Below are 19,847 nucleotides of genomic sequence, written 5' to 3'. Positions count from 1 at the left end.
ACTGTCCGTGTGAAGTTTGCACATTCTCCCCATGTTTGCGTATGTCTCGCCCCAACACAAAGATGTGTAGGTGGATTGGCCAGGCTAAATTGCCCCTTAATTGGGAACAAAAGAATTGATACTCTAAATTTATTTTAAGAAAAGGATTTGGGTTCATCTTATCCTCCCGTCTTTGTTTTTGAAGTGAGGAGTTTAAGTACCATGTTTGTACACCCTCTTGTCTTTTATTTCAGCTGAGGCCTACTGATAGCACTCGTGTCTCTGGATCAACAAGATTGTGGCTTTAAGTCCCACTCAAGGGAATGTGTGTCTAAACTCGCAGTGTTCGAAGGGCTATCCTATCCTAAATCAAGGCCCTCTAAATCTTTTTGGGTGGATGTAAAATAAAATCCCAATTTTGAACTCGAAGGCTGGCCCTCGCCCTGGTATTATGGCCAATATTTATTCCTCACACATCACCACTAAAATAGGTCATCGACTTTTGACCACATTCGTGGGAGCTTGCTGTGTACACATTGGCTGTTGCCCTTTATATATTAGAACAGTAGCAGCTCTTCAAAAAGTACTTGACTGTAAAGCTCATCGAGACCAGCCCGGCGTGGCGAAAGGCGCTACCTAAACGCAACTATTTATTTTGTGCATTTATTATATACGCCCGCCAGATGACTTATCTAAGTATTACCAGTCTGTGCAAAACAGGACTTTGGTAGAATGGTTCCGCTCACTCCCTACAGGAGTTTCACACGCATTTTTCGTCCCGATTAGAAATTACTGCAACAACAAATTTCAATGACCAAAGTGTTGGATTCAGTCCAAAAAAACGCCAAAAAGGTCTGTCAGAAACATCCGTAACCTAATGACAGCCGTCAGAATATAAATTTACACCTCCCACAAGACAAAAAAAAACCCCGAAACAATGTATAAAGTGAGGCTGCAGTGAGCGAGAGGCGTCACTCTTCAACCCGAGTTGCCACAATGCTGTCTGCCTCCCCCCTCAGCACCTCACACCCCAGCGGCCGCTTAAACCTCTCCGACCCTGCACTCCCCACACTGGCTGACTGACCTCCTGCTGTGTGGAGAGCTGCCAGCATTTCAGGGTAAGTGATTCTCGCCGATCGTTGGGTTCCTGTTCATGAAAAGCAGAGCTCTCAGTGTGTGTGTAAGGCTGGGCTGCAGGGGCTCCCGCTCGCTGCTTTTTAATAAGAACCTTTTGTTGCTGAGTTTCCTGCAGCGGCTCTGCTGAAGAGTTTCCCAGGACACCCACATCTGGTGTACGGAGAGTTAGTCAGCGCATTGTGCACACACGATACTGTTAAGTGTCGACACTGGGGCAAGTGCCCCGGTCTGAGAAAGAAATCACCGTAAGATTATTGCTTCATATTTCTCCCCATCATTCCCATGTATACACTCTTTCCACACACACACACACACACACACCTACATTCTCTCCCTCACAAACACGCACATACACCAAATCTTGCATTCTCCCACATCCGCAGCCCACACTTGCCCCACACACACACTCACCACCCCTCCAGCACATACACTTCTCACTCTCCCAAACATGCATACACATTCTCTCTGTGACAATGATATCCTCTGTCACCACCTCTCGCACTCTCCCAAGTTTCTCACACATACCCACATACACAATCTTTCTCACACACATTCAAACACATTGCCCCGACACTCAGGCACACTTAACACACTCTCGCTCACCCTCCTTCGCCTACTCCTGCTCCTAACTATTAATCTTATGAGCCTCCTCACACATTCATTAAAGTTCATCTGTTTTATTTGGCAGTGCAGCTCATGAATTACTAACAGGGGCTGTAATAACTACAGGATCTGGTTTAGCACAGTGGGCTAAACAGCTGGCTTGTAATGCAGAACAAGGCCAGCAACGTGGGTTTTATTTCTGTACTGGCCTCCCCGAACAGGTGCTGGAATATGGCGACTAGGGGCTTTTCACGGTAACTTCATTGAAGCCTACTTGTGACAATAAGTGATTATTATTATTAATGGAGAGATTTGGGTGGTAATGGCAATCCAAACATTTTGCTGTATCCATGACTGCAAGATATAGTGTGGCATAGGAAGTGAGGTCCTGGGGCTGTTTATTCCAGTATTGATTGTGTGAGTAGAGGGTGCATATCATCAAACAGGAGATAATTGCCCCATTTTAAGAGCAGCGGTTGATTATATGTTTCCTTGTGATTGGTTCATTATGTTGATTTAAAATAATACCAATCACACTGTAATTCAGTGCATTGGACATGCTCGCAAATTGCTGAGTGCTGATTTAAAATGAGAGGTACATTGAAGATCCTTTCATTCATTTGAATTATTACATTGAAAAGGCCAGTGCCATTATTCGTAACAACAATTCCCATTGGTACGGTGCCTTTAACATTAACCAAAAGTTTTCACAAATCAAGACGAAGACAAAAATGGAGGCTGAGTCATAACAGACCAGGAGAGGAGTCTGAAAATTGTGTTGGAACACTGGGCTTTTAGCAAACTTTTTAAGGAGGAGCGGGAGGGAAGTGGAGAACACAAGAGGTTGAGCGAGATCATTTCTTAAGAGTGCGGTCAAGGCAGCTGAAGACTGTGCCTAATGTGCTGGAGCAAAGGGGAGGGGGGAATGCACAAACGGGCTGGGAGGCCAGAGAGGAAGTATTTGGAAAAGTTGAGTCTAGTAATTATGAAAGCACAGTAAGAATTTCAGCGGCTGAGATAATGGCAGGAGTGAGTAATATTGCTCAAGTGAAAATGTTGATGTTCTGAGGTTTGAAGCTCAGCTCCGGATTTCGCAGGGTGCTAGCTTAGGAGTGTCTGCTAAACCTGAGAGATTGGTCTGCGGAGTGATGGAATCAGCAGTAAAGGTTATGACGGAGGGCAAAAAATGTTAGCTTTGGTTTCCTGATGTTAAGTTGGAGGAAATTGCAGCTCATGATGAGTTGATGTTAAACAAGCAAGCTCACAGCACAGAGATGGCTGGGTTTCAGGGAACCGATGAAAATATATAAGGGGATGTCATCAGGGTTACGAAGAAGCTGGGGTGTGTGGATGATGTGCTGAGGAACAGCATTAAAATAATAGAGAGGCGAAGGCCAACAAAATCAAAATAGTATGGGGTTAGAAAGATAAAATGTTGCTGGAGGTGTGCTGGCTGCTTGAGAATACGTTGGAGTGAAACAAACCAATGGCAGTCCCAAAGGATAATGGAGGAGGTTGGAATGGTCCACTGTATCAAGGGCCACAGCCACGGAGGGTCCATGACTTTTGCCAGCCTGCCCTAGTGTTGTCAGAAGGATAGAAAGAGGAATTCTAACAGGAAGTTCTGAGAGAAATGGCATGGAGCTGACAGGTGGTGGAAATTTCCAGAACCTTGGAGAATGAAGTGGTTTTGGTATTGGGGTGGTAGTACGAGAGGGCGGATTAACAAGAAGGCCTTTGCAGAGACGAGCGGTAACAACAGTTTTCAAAGGTTGAGGTACAATGCCTGGCAGCTCAGGGATGGCCGTTAAATGATCATAAGTTAAGTGAAGAGGGGATCTAGAAAGCAGGAGGTGGGCCTCATGAAAAACATGAGTAAGGAGATACCACAGGGGGAGATGGAGAGATGATAAGTATTCACAGTTAGCGGGGGAGTGTCACGATTGCTTTCAAACTTTGTTTACTGCAGTGCTCATTGTCCATACAGCTTTTTGCGTTTTGAGAGGGAATCTTTCAGCTGTTCTGTGTTCCAGTCTGCAGCTTATTGGTAATTACAATTTAAGATGCAATATAAGCACAGTTCCGAGCAGCGGCATCTGCTGCATTTGCCTCTCTGCTGTTTTAATTGAAGCAGGATTTGGATCTGAGGATGATGAAGAGGAAGGTGTATTTTCACCTCACCTGATCTTGCTGCACCTTCTCATGTCTCCTGGCCGATAAGCAAAGTGTGACTGGATATAGACCGAGTGTTGTAGACTGGCACATTCCAAAGCCCAGGACTACAGCTGAGGGATGCACTAAAGTTTGGGGCAGTTGCCACAGAGGTGCAGTGGGGTAAGGTGGCTGTCTAAGATCTTTCAGTCACAGTGAACTGAGGGACTGGGAATTGTATAGAACCCTCTTGGGCTGTGTGACTCACATTGAATGTAAATGGTGAATATTACATGTATCACAATTGTATTGAAGCACCTCAGAATGCAACTTGATCTCTGTAGACAACTTAAATACCTTTACACCATTTGTAATGACCATTTTGAAATGTCTATAATGTTTTCTTTGACTGTATTGAAACACCTAAGAATGCAACATGATGTATGTAGAAGGCCTGAATATCATTGCACTTTGTGTGATGGCCATTTTGAAATGCTTGTAATGTTCTTTCAGATATTTTATGAATAAAGTATATTTTTGCAAAAGTAAAATAAATATCATCATTGAATATCCTTCATTAGGGAAGTAGTCATGGAAATAATATTGGTTAGTTGAGACAATCCTTCAGACAAGTTCCAGAGCAGAATAGAATTGGCAGTAGTTTTTAAACTTTTATGATACACAGTCCCTTCAGCAACAGAAGTGAACATATGCCAAATGATACAACTAATAAGTGCACTGACGATAAAACAGGCAGCAGGCTGCCCTAGTTGTAAGGATTACATTCCTAATTTTCATATTTTAACCCGTTGCAAATTACACATCTCAACAAGGAGACTCATGAGCTAACTCCTCTTCGGCAGTTCCTCAGAGTCGAGGGTGATTTGCTTCCACACTAAAAATCAGATCTCAGCTGACTGAGGAGTCCAATGCATGACCAACAGTCTCTGTCACAGGTGGGGCAGACAGTGGTTGGCAGAGCGGGTTGTTGGGGTGCCCAGGTTGCCACGCGCTCCTTTCACTGTCGACACCTGGCTTCAGCTAGCTCGCAGTGATGAAACTCGAGTTGTTCAGCTCCTTCCCAGATGCTTTTCCTCCACTTTGGGCGGCCTTAGACCAGGGATTCCCAGGTGTGGGTGAGGATGTGGTACTTTTTGAAGGAGAATTTTTGAGGGTGTCAGTGAAGCACTTTGCTTACCTGGGGCTCACTTGCCGTGTCGAAGCTCAGAGTAGTGCGCTTGTTTCGGGAATCTCATGTCTGGCATGTGGACAATGTGGCCTGCTCAGCAGAGCTGAGCAAGCGTGCTCAATGCTTCGATGCTGGGTATGTTGGCCTGAGTAAAAACACAGATGTTGGTGCGCCTATCCAACCAACAGATTAGCAGGATCTTGCAGAGGCAGCGCTAGTGGTACTTCTTCAGGGTTTTGAAGTGCCTGCTGTAAACAGTCCACATCTCTGAGCCATATAGGAGGGTGGGTATTACTGCTGCTCTGTGGGCCATGAGCCTGGAGCCAAGTCTGCCAGTGCGGTGTGGCGGGGGAGGTTGGTAGAGGACCTTTGTCTTACGGATGTTTAGTGTAAGACCCATGGTCTCGTGAGCCTCATTGAAGGTGTGAGCAGACACATGCATCGCCTACATACTGTAGTTGAGTGACAGAAGATTGGATGATCTTGAATCTGGCCTGCAGGCGGTGGAGGCTATATCGATTCCTGTTTGTTCTGTAATTTAGCTCCACTCCAGTACGGAATTTGCTGAGGGTGAGATGGAGCATTGCAGCAAGGAAGTTCTAGAAGAGAATCGATGCGATGATACAGCCTTACTTGACCCCAGTCCGAATGTGAATTGGGTCTGTGGTGGATCTGTCGATCAGGATCACGGTTTGTATATCATTGCGGAGCAGGCAGAGGAGGGTGACAAACCTTTGGGGGCAGCCAAAACGGAGGAGGATGCTCTATAATCCCTCACAATTGACAGTGTCAAAGGCCTTTGTGAGGTCGAAGAAGGCCATGTACAAGGGTCGGTGCTGTTCCCTGCATTTCTTTTGTAGTTGCCGCAGGGTGAAGGTCATATCTGTTGTGCCTCTTAGTGGAGGGAATCTGAATTGCAATTCTGGAAAGAAATCTTCAGCCACAGGGAGACGGTTTTAAGGGGGACTATTGGGATGACCATCCCTGTGGCTGACAGCAGGAAAATTCATCTGCAGTTACTGCAGGTGGACTTGTAACCTTTCTTGAAGATGGTCACAATTATGGTGGTGTCTCTCAGATCAGCTGACTTGTTCCCCTCCTTCCAGATAAGGAAACTTAGGTCTGTATTCACGGCAATAGAGTTTCTCTGCCATGTTTTAGTGCTTTGGCAGGGATTCCATCTGTTCTAGATGCCTTTTGTTCTTTAGCTATCCTTTCCTACCTTGTAAGGCAGAAGGCTGGATTCTCTGGTCCGCCAGCCACGTGTTTCTTGGCTGTGCACCATTCACTGGCAGCGGGATTCTATCTTCCCGATTGTCAATGGGAATTCCCATTGTAACCACCCCACGGCGCCACGAATCCGCCGGCGGGGCTGCGCAACTGGCGGGAAAATTGAATTGCAACGACCAGAGAATTCCGGCCAGAGTCTCTGTTAAGAAGGATTTCGAAGTGCTTCTTCCAGTGGGCGTTGTCTGCCTCTCTGTTCTTGGCCAGCAGTTGGAATGGGGCCTTGGGTGCTTGACTGCAGTAAAGAAACATTGTGTGTCATGGATGTCAGCTAACTGCTGGACCTCCTGCACCTTCTCCACCCACCATCTGTTCTTTAGGTGGCAGGTTTTTTGCTGGTCCTCAGCCTTCATCTGTCTGTAGAGCTTCCTTCTCACTCTCAAGTTGGGTTGATGCTTCAGTTTCAGAAAAAACACTGGCAGAGTGAGGCTACTGATTCCAAGCTTCAACATTCCCAATGATGCCCCAAATGCTAAAGACTGGTTTTAATTGACTAACCCTTTTGTACATCCCCATTGTGCCCAATGAATCTTCAGTCATGCCCATTATACCCAATAAAGTGGGCATGTCAACCAATCAAACCGTCATCCTCTACTCCATAGAAACTTCTCTATTTGGATACAGCTCCAGAAACATTTAAGATGCTCATGAACATCCAGCACAAAGTAGTTCACGTGATCGCCACTCCATTCATTTAAACATCTATTCCTTTCACCACTGGCACACTGTGGTTGGAGTGTGTACTACTTGTATGATGCACTGCAACAAGTCATCAAGACTTCTTCAGCAATCCCAAACCTGTTAACCTTCATTCAGTAGAAGAACAAGGGCAGCAGATGCTTGGGAACACCATCACCTCAAAGCACACACCATTCTGACCGGTGCATATACTGTCCTTGGTCCATTGTCACCATGTTAAAATGCTGGAACTTCCTACCTGAAAGCATCATGGGAGTACCTGTTCAGGAAGAAGGCTCATCACTGCCATCTCAATCGTAACAAGGCATGGCAATACCAGTGAAACCCACTTCCACAAACTATAGGATATTATACAGCTAGAAGTAGCATACTATACAAGGAACAGTTGAATATACAGTGAGCAGTGGAATAATAATGGCACAGTGCACAACAATGATCTATCGTACGGTTAAACATTGTCTGTTATGCATGGAGCAGTTGGACATTATGCAGTACGTAGTGGGGTATTATGCAGCTATTCATGAGATGACACAATACAAGCAGTGCAATATTCAGTAAATACGGAGATATTTTACGACAATAAACTGTACCATATCATGAGTAGTGAGATAATCTACAGTAAGAAATGGGATTTTAAATAAGAACCAACGTGATGAGCAATAGGCATATTAAATGAGCAATGGATTGTTCGATGAATGATGAGCTGTATGTCAAGCAATGAATATTATACAGCGAGCAGTGGAATATTATACCATAACAATGACAGGAAAAGCTTTATGATGGAATGTCTAGTTTAAGTATCTTTTAATAGCCTCCTTAGATGCCAAGAGGAAGACACACACTTTATTGGGTAGGTTCATGTTATGTGCTCCATAGTCTGGGACTCATGGTCACAACCACACTTTGGATCATCCCACATCTTCCATTTATGGAATTGGTGGCTGCATTGTCCATGCCCTGTGTAGATTTGGTTGATTGCTGTCCTCTAGAACATAGAACATTACAGCGCAGTACAGGCACTTTGGCCCTCGATGTTGCACCGACCTGTGAAATCACTCTGAAACCCATCTACACTATTCCCTTATCGTCCATATGTCTATCCAATGACCATTTGAATGCTCTTAGTGTTGGCGAGTCCACTACTGTTGCAGGCAGGGCATTCCACGCCCTTACTACTCTCTGAGTAAAGAACCTACCTCTGACATCTGTCTTATATCTATCTCCCCTCAATTTAAAGCTATGTCCCCTCGTGCTAGACATCACCATCCAAGGAAAAAGGCTCTCACTGTCCACCCTATCCAATCCTCTGATCATCTTGTATGCCTCAATTAAGTCACCTCTTAGCCTTCTTCTCTCTAACGAAAACAGCCTCAAGTCCCTCAGCCTTTCCTCATAAGATCTTCCCTCCATACCAGGCAACATTCTGGTAAATCTGCTCTGCACCCTTTCCAATGCTTCCACATCCTTCCTATAATGCGGCAACCAGAATTGCACGCAATACTCCAAATGTGGCCGCACCAGAGTTTTGTACAGCTGCAACATGACCTCATGGCTCCGAAACTCAATCCCTCTACCAATAAAAGCTAACACACCGTACGCCTTCTTAACAACCCTATATTCTGTCTTGGTATGCAGAGGGTCAACACTTGGGACCTCTGCTGTTGGATCATTGAGCTGTTGGTTCTTTTATTCTGCATGCTTGCCATAATTCTGTCCATCTGGACAGTGGGTTCATATCATCTGCATGCTTATCAGAATCACAACTTTACTGATGGGGTTCTTAAGTCTTTCTCATTGGGTATGTCTGCATTTCTCATGACCTTTTCCGTTTGGAGGAATATAGCAGCATCATGCTGAATGGCTGGCAGGATAATGTGGAAGCCACTCAGAATAGATTTGAGAATCCCTGACACTGTTCCCACGGCAATGTTCAGCTACGCACCTGTGACATTTTTGTGGTGGCTGAGGGACCATGAGCCTCATAGCTAGTTGCAACTCCAAATGCTCATACCCATCTATGAAAATTGTTCTGCTTAACCCTTTCAAATTCGGCAGACTCCTGTCCCGGCTGCCTCCTTAAATTCAAAAATGTTTGCCTATGTGCTTCGGGAACCAATTCATATGCACCCAGGTTAGCCTTTTTTACCTTGTCATAATTCTTAGACATTTGCTCCTACAGGGAAGGATAAACTTCCTGTGCCCGCCCCGTCAATTTACTCTTCATGGGTAATGTCCACTTTTCTTTTGGCCACTCCATTTGGGTTACTATTTTCTCAAAAACCCTAAAAACAAGTTTCTACCTCCTTCTCCTTGAAATTTGGGAGGGCCTGTATAAATTTAAACCTATCGCCACTGGGTTCTGTTCTAAAATTAAGCTTCCCTCTAGTTCCTGGCAACTCCCCTCTAATCTCTGGTGCCTTAAGCTGGAACTCTCTCTTTTGCTTTTTCTTTTCTCTCTCTAACTCCAACTTTTTGTTTCAATCTCCATTTCTTTTTCTTTTTGCTGCATCTCCATTTCTTTATCTATTCTTTTTAATTCCCTCTTATGCTCAAACTGCAAACGCATTTTCTCCAGCTCAATTTCCCTACCAGAAAATGCCCTTGATGCGACCCTATTTCATGGGCTCTCCTGTGTATCTCTCATCTCGTTCAAGTTTAACCATTGAGCAATCACTTCAGTTAAGTCCCCAAATAATGTTACAACACTCTGGGCTAGTGCATAGTCAATTCCAGTCCCACTTGACCCAGAGTTTTGCTACAATTGAATTCACCAATAATGCTTAGAAAAATACCCAAAGTCTTTGGCCCTTGACTGCCCAATAGTTACAGTCGCCAGGTTTGTAAATTTAAACACAATTACTTTTTATTTATAACAAGAACAATAATGAAATATGCAGCAAGTACAACTTGTAAACTATTATCTAATTCCTATTCCCCAATTTTAACTTTCCCCCACCCTCTACAAACATGCACAAAACAGACAAACGCAGAGGGCTGAAAATAATAAGGATGAACATCAAAAAATAAGAGTCGTTGTTTCAGATGGTTGTTCTAGCACCTTTCTCCTCTTCAAACTTTGCTTTCCGTTTGGGGTTTTCACTGTAGATTCATTCAGGTCTCTGAAGATTCAGGAATACATCAACTCACAGCCTTTCTGGAGAGAGAAAATAGAAGAGGGAGAACAGGTTATTTTCCCTTGTATACACGATTCAAACTGAGCTCCTTGGGTCTCTGAAAATCATTCCACTTGAGTAGGACTCAATCACCACCTGTTACCGGGCAGAATAAGGCCTTTTGGCCAATTCATTGGTCATCACCCAATCGATCGAACCAAGTCCCACCCCATCTCTCGGGTGCCGGAAATTCGTAGTTCTCCTGTTCATAAATGCAGCACCATATACGATGTTGCAACTTCATGAATTCCTCATTCTCTCTGCTGCTTGACTTAAATATACATGTCCATTAAGCATCCATGGATCAAAATGATGACAGCAAAAATAAAGAAACGGGAAATAAGGGAATCAACAAGAAGGACTCTTACACTATCTACCCTGTAATTACTTTAAACATCTCAATTTGCATTGGAAATCACCCATGCAGATGTTGGGGTGGCAACAGGTTCATTTCAATTGCTATTCTGCCGACAGGACAGCCAGGTAGTTGACTGATACCCATGACAATTTAGGCAAGGTGATGGACAGCCACCGGTGCATGTGAATCTGCACCCCTGCTAAGGACTCGATCCGTCATGCGAGGGGGAGAGAAAACGTAAAAGAAGAAAGCATATCAGGGCTAACTTTTCCAGCCTGTGTGCGCCCAAAGTTCCTACACCAGCAGCGCATCCTGTAAAAACTGGCCCTTTCAGGATCAATGAGGCCTGGGGCTAAGGTGTTAGAAACTTTCAGCACAAAATGGCGCCTTCACTTCGCTCCTTCGGAGAATCCTCCAGTCTGGCCTGGAATATTTTCTTTTGTTTTTAAATGATATTTACTTGAGGTAGATTTATTTATTTTCCCAAAACAGGAATAATCAACAGACAGAAATTTGGGATTGGCTGCTGGCTGACTTTCTGTTAAACTTTCTGTTTGTGTTGGGGTTTTTTTTGTGCCGTTGCTGTTCTGCGGCCTGCAGTAATTGACCTATGAAACACAGCAAGAGTGATCGAAGCAATTGAGTTGCAGATTTGCTGTGATTGTCCAAAACTGGCAAAAAAAGGTGCAGATCCTGGAGCTGAAACTTCCTCTTTGAATTTAAAATGGGAGGGAGGTGGGGGGAAGAGGGGTGGGGCGGGGGGGGGGGGGGGGGGGGGGTTGGCTGCTTTCCTGAGCAATTAGCAACCCTTTAATGAAATAGTATACTCAGACAGCCTACACATCAAAACTGCCTGTTGTCAATCATCCCTGATACCTCACCCCAGTGAATATTACTCACGTTAAGCCTAAGCACTGAGAGGATTAACTTGTTGGGTATCAAACTCATTGGATGGGGTGGAATGCTGGATTTATATCCCGCCCAATATTTGGAAATTAGTGGAGAATGGATTAGGATAGAGTATAAAGCAAGTAGTGCACCCAACCTCACCAGTTTCCCAGAGGGCGGGTTAGATTAAAATGACGCTCTAGGGTGTTGGCAGACCACTCGACTGCAGGCCAAGTTGATCTTGTTCAAGCAGACGTGCATTTTCAACCTTAGCTATTGGGTAGTGTCTGGGAGCATAAATCGGGTCTGATTTTATCTTGCCTTCTTAACCAAGGGCTCTGAGGTCAAATGTAGCATGTCGACTACCAGCCAGGCTGAGAGCAGCTTTCTCAGCCCACACTGTAAATCAAACCGAAGACATTTTTGGCTTGTATGACTCAACAGCCCACTATACAAACTCACTGAGCCAGAGGGGGCAGTCCCCATTTAAGAGGCACTGGATTATTATTCTTTAAGTTCAATGCCCTTTTCCTCCACCCTGTTGTCTTTAAAGAGCATCTTGATATTGTAGGAGGTGGGGGCTTATACTTAGTTATAGTATCAGATAATATTGTTATAAAATGTAATCTGGTCCTCATGATGACCAGTTTTGGACAAGCCTGGAACAAATACTCCACCATGCATGCGCCTTAAGAAGTGGGGCAGCGAGGGTGCTGAGTTCAGTATGACTCACTCCTCTCTCTACAGCCTCAGTGGTGCCCACAGTTGCGATTTGTTTGATTCACACACCTCTAATAAGAGCCAAGGGAAAATGTGAGACAGGTGGTTTCCTTTTTGCTGCCCGTTTGCTGATATTCAGGTTTTCGCAGTGGTTCAAGGCACTTTCTGGGTGCTGAGACCAGTAAATTACAAGGTAGCCTACCTGATCCTCTCCTGCCCTCCACTCCACCTATTCTCTCCTGCCCTCCCCCTGCCTCTTCCTCTCTCCACTGCCTGTTCCTCTCACCCCCTCCTGTTCTCCTCTCTTCTGCCTGTTGCCCTCTCCCCGCCCTTCGGCCTGTTCCTCTTTCCTCTGCCAGTGCCTCTCTCCACTGCCTGTTCCTCTCACCCCAACCTGTCCCTTTCTCCCCTGCCTGTTCCTCTCTGCCTGTTCTTCCCTTCTCCCCTCTGACTCTTCATACCTCCTCTCCCCTTTGCCTTTTCTCCTATCCCCTCTTGTTGCTCTCTCCCCGCCCCTCAGCCTGTTCCTCTCTCCTCTCCCCTCTGCTTGTTCCTCTCTTCTCTGCCTGCTCCTCTCTTCCCTGACTGTTCCCCTCCCCCCCACCTATTCCTCACTCCCCCACTTGCTTCTTTCCCCTCCGCCTGTTCCTCTCCCTACACGTCTGCCTGTTCCTCGCCCCCACCTGTTCCTTTCCCTGCACCGCCTGCTCCTCACCCCCAGTATGTTCTTTTCTCCCGTCTGTTCCGCTCCTTCCTCTGTTCCTCCCACCCTTCTGTTCCTCTCTTCTCTCCCCTCTGCCTGTTCCCCTCTCTTCTCTCCTCCAACCCATTCCTGTCTCCCTCTGCACAGTTATTCTTCTTTCCTCTCTGCTCTTTCCCCCCCACCGCCACCTGTTCTTCTCTCTTCCTCGCTTGTATACAGTGAATGGTAGGACCCTCAAGAGTATTGAAAGTCCAAGAGATCTAGGTGTACAGGTCCACAGGTCACTGAAAGGGGCAACACAGGTGGAGAAGGTGGTCAAGAAGGCATACGGCATGCTTGCCTTCATTGGCCGGGGCATTGAGTATAAGAATTGGCAAGTCATGTTGCAGCTGTATAGAACCTTAGTTAGGCCACACTTGGAGTATAGTGTTCAATTCTGGTCGCCACACTACCAGAAGGATGTGGAGGCTTTAGAGAGGGTGCAGAAGAGATTTGCCAGAATGTTGCCTGGTATGGAGGGCATTAGCAATGAGGAGCGGTTGAATAAACTCGGTTTGTTCTCATTGGAACGACGGAGGTTGAGGGGCGACCTGATAGAGGTCTACAAAATTATGGGAGGCATAGACAGAGTGGATAGTCAGAGGCTTTTCCCCAGGGTAGAGGGGTCAATTACTAGGGGGCATAGGTTTAAGGTGTGAGGGGCAAGGTTTAGAGTAGATGTACGAGGCAAGTTTTTTACACAGAGGGTAGTGGGTGCCTGGAACTCGCTGCCGGAGGAGGTGGTGGAAGCAGGGACGATAGTGACATTTAAGGGGCATCTTGACAAATACATGAATAGGATGGGAATAGAGGGATACGGACCCAGGAAGTGTAGAGGATTGTAGTTTAGTCGGGCAGCATGGTCGGCACGGGCTTGGAGGGCCGAAGGGCCTGTTCCTGTGCTGTACTTTTCTTTGTTCTTTGTTCTTTGTAACTCTTGCTGTCAATGTGTGTTCCTCTCTCGCCTGCTGCCTGTCCTTCTCTCTCCTGGTCCGACCCTCTGTCCCCCTGCCTATTTCTTTCTCTCCCCCACCTGTTTCTCTTGCCTCTCCCCACTGCCTGTATCTCTCCCCTCCTCCCATTCCTGCCTTTAAGAATGCCTGCAGTTGCCCTTCTCTTAGAGAAAATTAATTGATGATCTATTTGAAGTGCTTTAGATTATTAAAGACCTACAGAGTAAATAAAAATAAACTTTTTATTCTGACGGGAGAATGTAAAATGAGGAGATATAATCTCAATATTAGAGCTAGGCTGTTGAGGAGGGATTATGTCAGGAAGCAGTTCTTCGCACAACACAAAGGATTGCGGAAATCTGGAGCTCTCTCAAAAAGATTTTAAGGCCAATTGAAAATTTCAAAACTGAGATTGATGGATTTTTGTTGGACAAGAACATTCTGGAACCAAGGCAGTAGATTGAGTGGAGGTACCGATCAATCATGCTGCAATCAGCGCAAGGGGCTGAATGGTCTCCTCCTGCTCCCATGTTCCTGTCCCCTGTCTTGCCTGGTCCTGCCCCTCCTTCCACCTGTTGCCTCTGTCCCGACAGCCCTCCCTCCTTCTTGTTACATTTGAATTTTGGTCATTTGCAATTCTCTGCAAAGACCAAATTTAGAAACATTTCAACACCTCCTCCTCCTCCCCCGCTCCCCCCCCCCCCCCCCCCCCCAATATACACACACACACCCATCTCCAAAATGAATGGTGGGGGAGAGTATCTTGTCTCCTGAATGTTGTTTGCTGGATGCTGTTGAACAGTGTATTTGACTGGTGGTCAGGTGAGAAGAGGACTGGGCTGCTGACTATCTGGGCTGACAGGCCAGGGACCACAGGGAAATCTGAGTTTGAGCTCCAACCTTTAGAACATCAGACACACGTCACCACTCACTACCTTCAGGAGAAGAGGAGGAAAATAAATATATTAAAAAACACACACTCTGGCTCTCTGAGAGTAACCTCAGCAAACATTTCAGAGTCACTGCATGCAAAGTAGGCCCTCGCCCTTCTTCCTTATCCTCCGAGTTCATTTATAGAAAATCAAAATGGGACTATCCCTTCGCTCTCTCCTCCCACACTCATCAGCACTTAATGAAATCTGTGTTTGACTTTTTGAAGTCAGGGGAAATTGGTGAGAAAATCAATTCCCCGGAGTCTGGTTTGAAACAGCTGTTAATAGGTGTGAAATGAATCACATACACATGGGATGGGACTGCTATAATGTAAGGTAGTCTAGTGAGATGGAAGGTGGGATCACAGAGGTGGGGGGTTTTCGGTTTGGTTGAATTGCTGGAGATGGGTTGGATGGAACCTGAGATTCAGCCAATTTGGCAGGAAGGGGATTGAGCTGGATGCTGATCTTGGCGATGAAACGACTCCAAATAGATGGGCACTGAGGGAGTGACCATATATCTGTTCCAAATACCAGGCTGGGAACTGAGGGAAGGGCCACGTACCTATTCCAAATGCTAGGCTTGGAACTGAGGGAATGTTGATGTATCTTGCCCACATAATGAGCTGGGGACTCTGCACACTTGTTCAGGCTCACCCTGGGAACTGAGGCCAGGTGACAGAACTTCCTCAGAGCAAATTAAAGGCAAGTCCTTCAAAGTCACGTTGTCTATCCTCAAAATGATTGTGGGGGGTGGGGGGTGGTCATGGCCTTCTCCACACCAAAAGCCATCCCAGTAGTGATTCTCCGGGGCAGCAGACTGAGCTGGGAATATTGAAAGAAGCAATTTGCAGGGCTATCGGGAAAGAGCTGGAGAATGGGAATAATTAGATGTTTTTTTCAGTGAGATAGCACAGGTGGTCGGGTCAAATAGCATCCGTCGGTGCTGAGAGATGCACGATGAGAGAGGTTTCTGGCCAGTGTTCCCATCAGAGCTGATGAACAATACGAGAGCTTTCGGAGCATTTGGAGAAAATTGGAAGCTCACTGAGCTGGTGCACAGCACTGGGCAAATAGCCAGGGAAAAATATATTGAAAAAAAACAAGTCTTACTCTCTGTGAAAAGCAAAAGAGAAAGAGCTGATGTAAAATCACAAGACCTTCATCAATAGGCTACCATTGTTTGTTATTAATTGCCCTTTCATGAGGAAGATGAGCATGTGATTGAAGAAACAACGGAAAAGAGAAGGAAATGCAAATGCTGGAAATCTGAAATAAGACCAGAAGCTGCAGGAGGTATATAACTGGTCAGTCAGTGCCCAAGATAGGGAAGAGGCAAGTCTGAGTCACTCCAAACACCGGCCTGTTGTTTTCTTTCCCCGTCCCTCAGATAGATATATGCACAGATCCGTTGAGTACTTCCAGTGTTTCCTTCTGATATTTAACAATGCAGCTTCAAACAATTATAATATTGCAAACTTTCTAGGTGCCTCTCCCACAAGAATGCAAGAATTAATTGCAGGAGTTGGCCATTCAACCCCTCGAGTCTGTTCCATTACACAATAAGTTGATAGCTGATCTGATTTGGGCTTCTATTCACTTTTCTGTTTGCCCACCATAACCCTTCACTCCCTTTTGTTACGACACCCTAGGCCAGTGTGCAGTCAATTCCAGGACCACAGGCCCCGGAGCCATAAGTGAATTAACCAATAATTTATATATTTCTCAGAGATCCTTGATCCTCGACTGCTCCAATGACTTACAGGCACCAGATTTGTAAGCAAATCACAAAAGAACTGTTTATTTACATAGAGAGAAGAGATAAACAGGTAAAGGCAAAAAAAGAAAATAACAATCTGCTAATGTAATTTCTCCCCTAACAGCATTCCACCCTCCACCCACATACACACAAGACAGACACACAGCAGGAAAGGGGAAGGATAAAAATAATGGGGGTTAAACGGGATGAGAGATGAGAATCTTCGCTGCCGAGGTAGCGGCCTTTGTAGGCGGTGATCTTCTCAGAATGCGAGGTGTTGAAAATCATCCGTTGCTTTGGTTCTTTCAATGTTAGTCTCCAACTAGAACATGCAGGCTGTAGAATTCTCTCTGGGGAGTCACTTTCATTTTAACAACCTCCACCAGACTGGTTCTTAGCCTCACTAAGATAATATTAGAATTCTTCACCTGAAGATTTTAAATATTTTCAATCATCCCCCTCTTCCTGCATATGGTGCCAGACTGGATCCTCCTGCTGTTTTGAACTCACTGCAGAGAGAAAGGTCTTCAAACACAGGATGCTAGTTGAGAAAAATCAGATTCAGCTCCCCAGCCTTTTAATCAGAAGTGAAACTTTCACAGGCCAGGCTGAAAAGTGCTTTACCCGCCAGCCTCAGCTGATTGAACCTGCTGCTTCCTAGGTTTTCACAGACCTGGCTGCAGACTGTTTGTAGCCTTTTAATCAGGCTGGATAGAGAGAGTGTATTAAACCTGCCCCTTCAAACAGAGACCCATCAGATCAAAGAGATCAGGCCTTGTACTCTCCAGCTCTTTGATCCAACTGAAATCAGAGAGGGGGCGATTCTCCAATATGGAGCCCAAGTGGTCGCGCCGTCGTGAACGCCATCGCACGACGCTGGAGTGGTTCAGCCTCCATTTGGCGGCTCGCCAACCCGCGCATGCGCAGTTGGGCCGCACCAACCTGCGCATGTGTAGGGGACTTCTTTAGCGCGCCGGCCCCGACTCAACATGGTGTCGGTGTTCAGGGGCCAGCTGCACCAGAAGGTAGGCCCGGGGGGAGGGGGGGTGGACAGGCCTGCCCGCCGATCGGTGGGGCCCGACCGCGGGCCAGACCCCATCGGAGGCCCCCCCCCGGTGAAGGGGCCCACCCCCCCACAAGCCACCCCCGACTGTTCGCGCAGAGTTCCCGCCGGCAGCGAACAGGGATGAGCGGCGGCGGCGGGACTCTGTCATATTGGCGCGGCCACTCGGACCATCCGGGCTGGAGAATCGGCGGCCCCGCCGATTCCAGCGGCCTGCGGCCGCAAATGGCGCCGATTCTCCGCACCTCGGAGAATCGTGCGCCAGCATCGGGGCATCGTGGTTCGTTTGCGGCGATTCTCCGGCCCGGCGCGGGGCTCAGAGAATCGCCCCCAGAATGTCTACCAGCTGAGGAAAAAAACAAGAGCCACCAACCGAGGGTCTTGAGAGCGATCTACTCCCTTCAGGGAGAGAGAACTTAAAGCCTTCTTAAGTTATGTCCCAAAAACAAAACTAAAAACCTGAGTCAGCCTGCCTTTCCTTGCAGGACTTTCTGGAACAGCCCACACCAATCTGAATTGAGATCCTGTCACAGAGTCGGATTTCAAAAGAGCCAATTTCCTGCTAGCCAAGTCTGTCAAATTGTGTCATTGCTGATGTCAGAGCACATCCTGCTGGATTGTAGTTTTTTTAAATTAAAGATGTATGCACCAGGAATACCCAGGTACCGAAATTACAACAGCCAAAAGAAAAGGAATTAAAAAGGCAATAAGGATCAGGCAAGGATTTAAAAGAGGTTCCTTCCAATTGTCAGTCAATTATCGAACTAACTCAGCCTTGAATATATTCAATGACCCAGTCTCCACTGTTTTCTGGAGAAGAGAATTTCAAAGAATAATGACCCTCTGAGAGAAAAAAACATTCTTCTCATCTCAGTCTTAAATGGGAGGCATTAATTTTAAAATTGTGTCTCTGCCCCAAGGGGAAGCATCCACCCTGTCAAACCCCCTCAGGATCTTTTCAATGAGATCATCTCTCATTCTTCTAAATGTTAAAGGATATAAGACCACTTGCGCAACCTTTCCTCATAAACAAACCCCTTCATCCCAGGAATCAGTCAAGTGAACCTTCTCTAAACTGCTTTGAATGCGGTTATCTCCTTTTTGGGTGGCACGGTGACACAGTGGTTAGCACAGTTGCTTCATAACTCCAGGGATCCGGGTTCAATTCCGCCCTTGGATGACTGTCTGTGTGGAATTTGCACGTTCTCCCCGTATCTGCGTGGGTTTCCTCCGGGTGCTCCGATTTCCTCCCACAGTCCAAAGATGTGCAGGTTAGGTAGACTGGCCATGCTAAATTGCCCCTTAAGTGTCCAATGATTAGGTTGGGTTACAGGGATAGGGCGGGGCATGGGCCTAGGTAGGGTGCTCCTTCAGAGGGTCAGTGTAGACTTGATGGGCTGAATAACGTCCTTCTGCACTGTAGAGATTCTATGAGTCCAAAATTGTGCTACGTATTCCAGACACGGTCTCACTAAGGCCCCGTACAGCTGTAGCAGCACTTCCCTACTTTTATACTTGATTCTCCGAGGCAATAAATACCAACATTTAATTTCTCGAACTAATCACTTTCTGTACCTACATTCTAATTTTTTTTAATGATCCAAGCAGCAGATCCCTCAGTACCACAGAACTCTGTGATCTCTCACCATTTAAATAATATTCTGCTTTTCTATTCTCCCTCTCAAGTGGGCAAGTTCACGTTTCCCCACATTATCCAGCAGGTACATTTTTGCTCACTCACTTAACCCAGCTAAATCCCTTTACTCTCCTACCTATCTTTGTGTCATCAGCAAATTCAACTGCCGTACATTCGGTGCCTTCATCCAAGTTATTGATATAGTTTCTAAATGTTTAAGGCCCTAGCATTGATCCCTGTGGGAATCCACTTGTTACAACACTCAACCACTTTACCGATTTGGAGGCTTTTGATCTCAGAGTGCTTACACTGGCCTGAGGGAAAACAGTCCGATGTCACATCAATTTTCCAGTTTGGGCCTTGTTAGCATGCCAGCAGTGAGCTGCTCTTACATTTGGAGCATAATTGCCAGTTGGCGGGGACAAGTGCAGCTGCGATGTGCACCCCATCTGAAACAGGTAGGTGAAAGGAAGGGGGAGAGTTAATCCTAGGGAGGTGTATACAGAGGGATCAGGTATTGGGGCTGGTGGTTTATATGGGACCAGAAGGAAAGTTAATGTTTCCATGTGATCCCACAA

At 46.1% G+C, this 19,847-nt stretch overlaps 1 protein-coding gene across 2 annotated transcripts in view; it reads left to right on the top strand.

Moving 5' to 3' along the window:
- Positions 1 to 877: 877 nt before the first annotated feature.
- LOC140430989 (proline-rich protein 5-like) overlaps positions 878 to 19,847 on the top strand; it is a 144,641-nt gene continuing 125,671 nt past the window's right edge. For both annotated transcript variants that reach the window (XM_072518857.1, XM_072518856.1), the window contains exon 1: positions 878 to 1,097. The gene's annotated coding sequence lies outside the window, so the exon portion shown is untranslated. The remainder of the gene's footprint in view (positions 1,098 to 19,847) is intronic.

The sequence above is a fragment of the Scyliorhinus torazame genome, chromosome 10 (genome assembly GCF_047496885.1).
Source record: "Scyliorhinus torazame isolate Kashiwa2021f chromosome 10, sScyTor2.1, whole genome shotgun sequence".
NCBI lineage: Eukaryota > Metazoa > Chordata > Chondrichthyes > Carcharhiniformes > Scyliorhinidae > Scyliorhinus > Scyliorhinus torazame.
The sequence above is the reverse complement of the archived record's forward strand: the minus strand, read 5'-3'. Positions and strand labels throughout refer to the sequence as shown.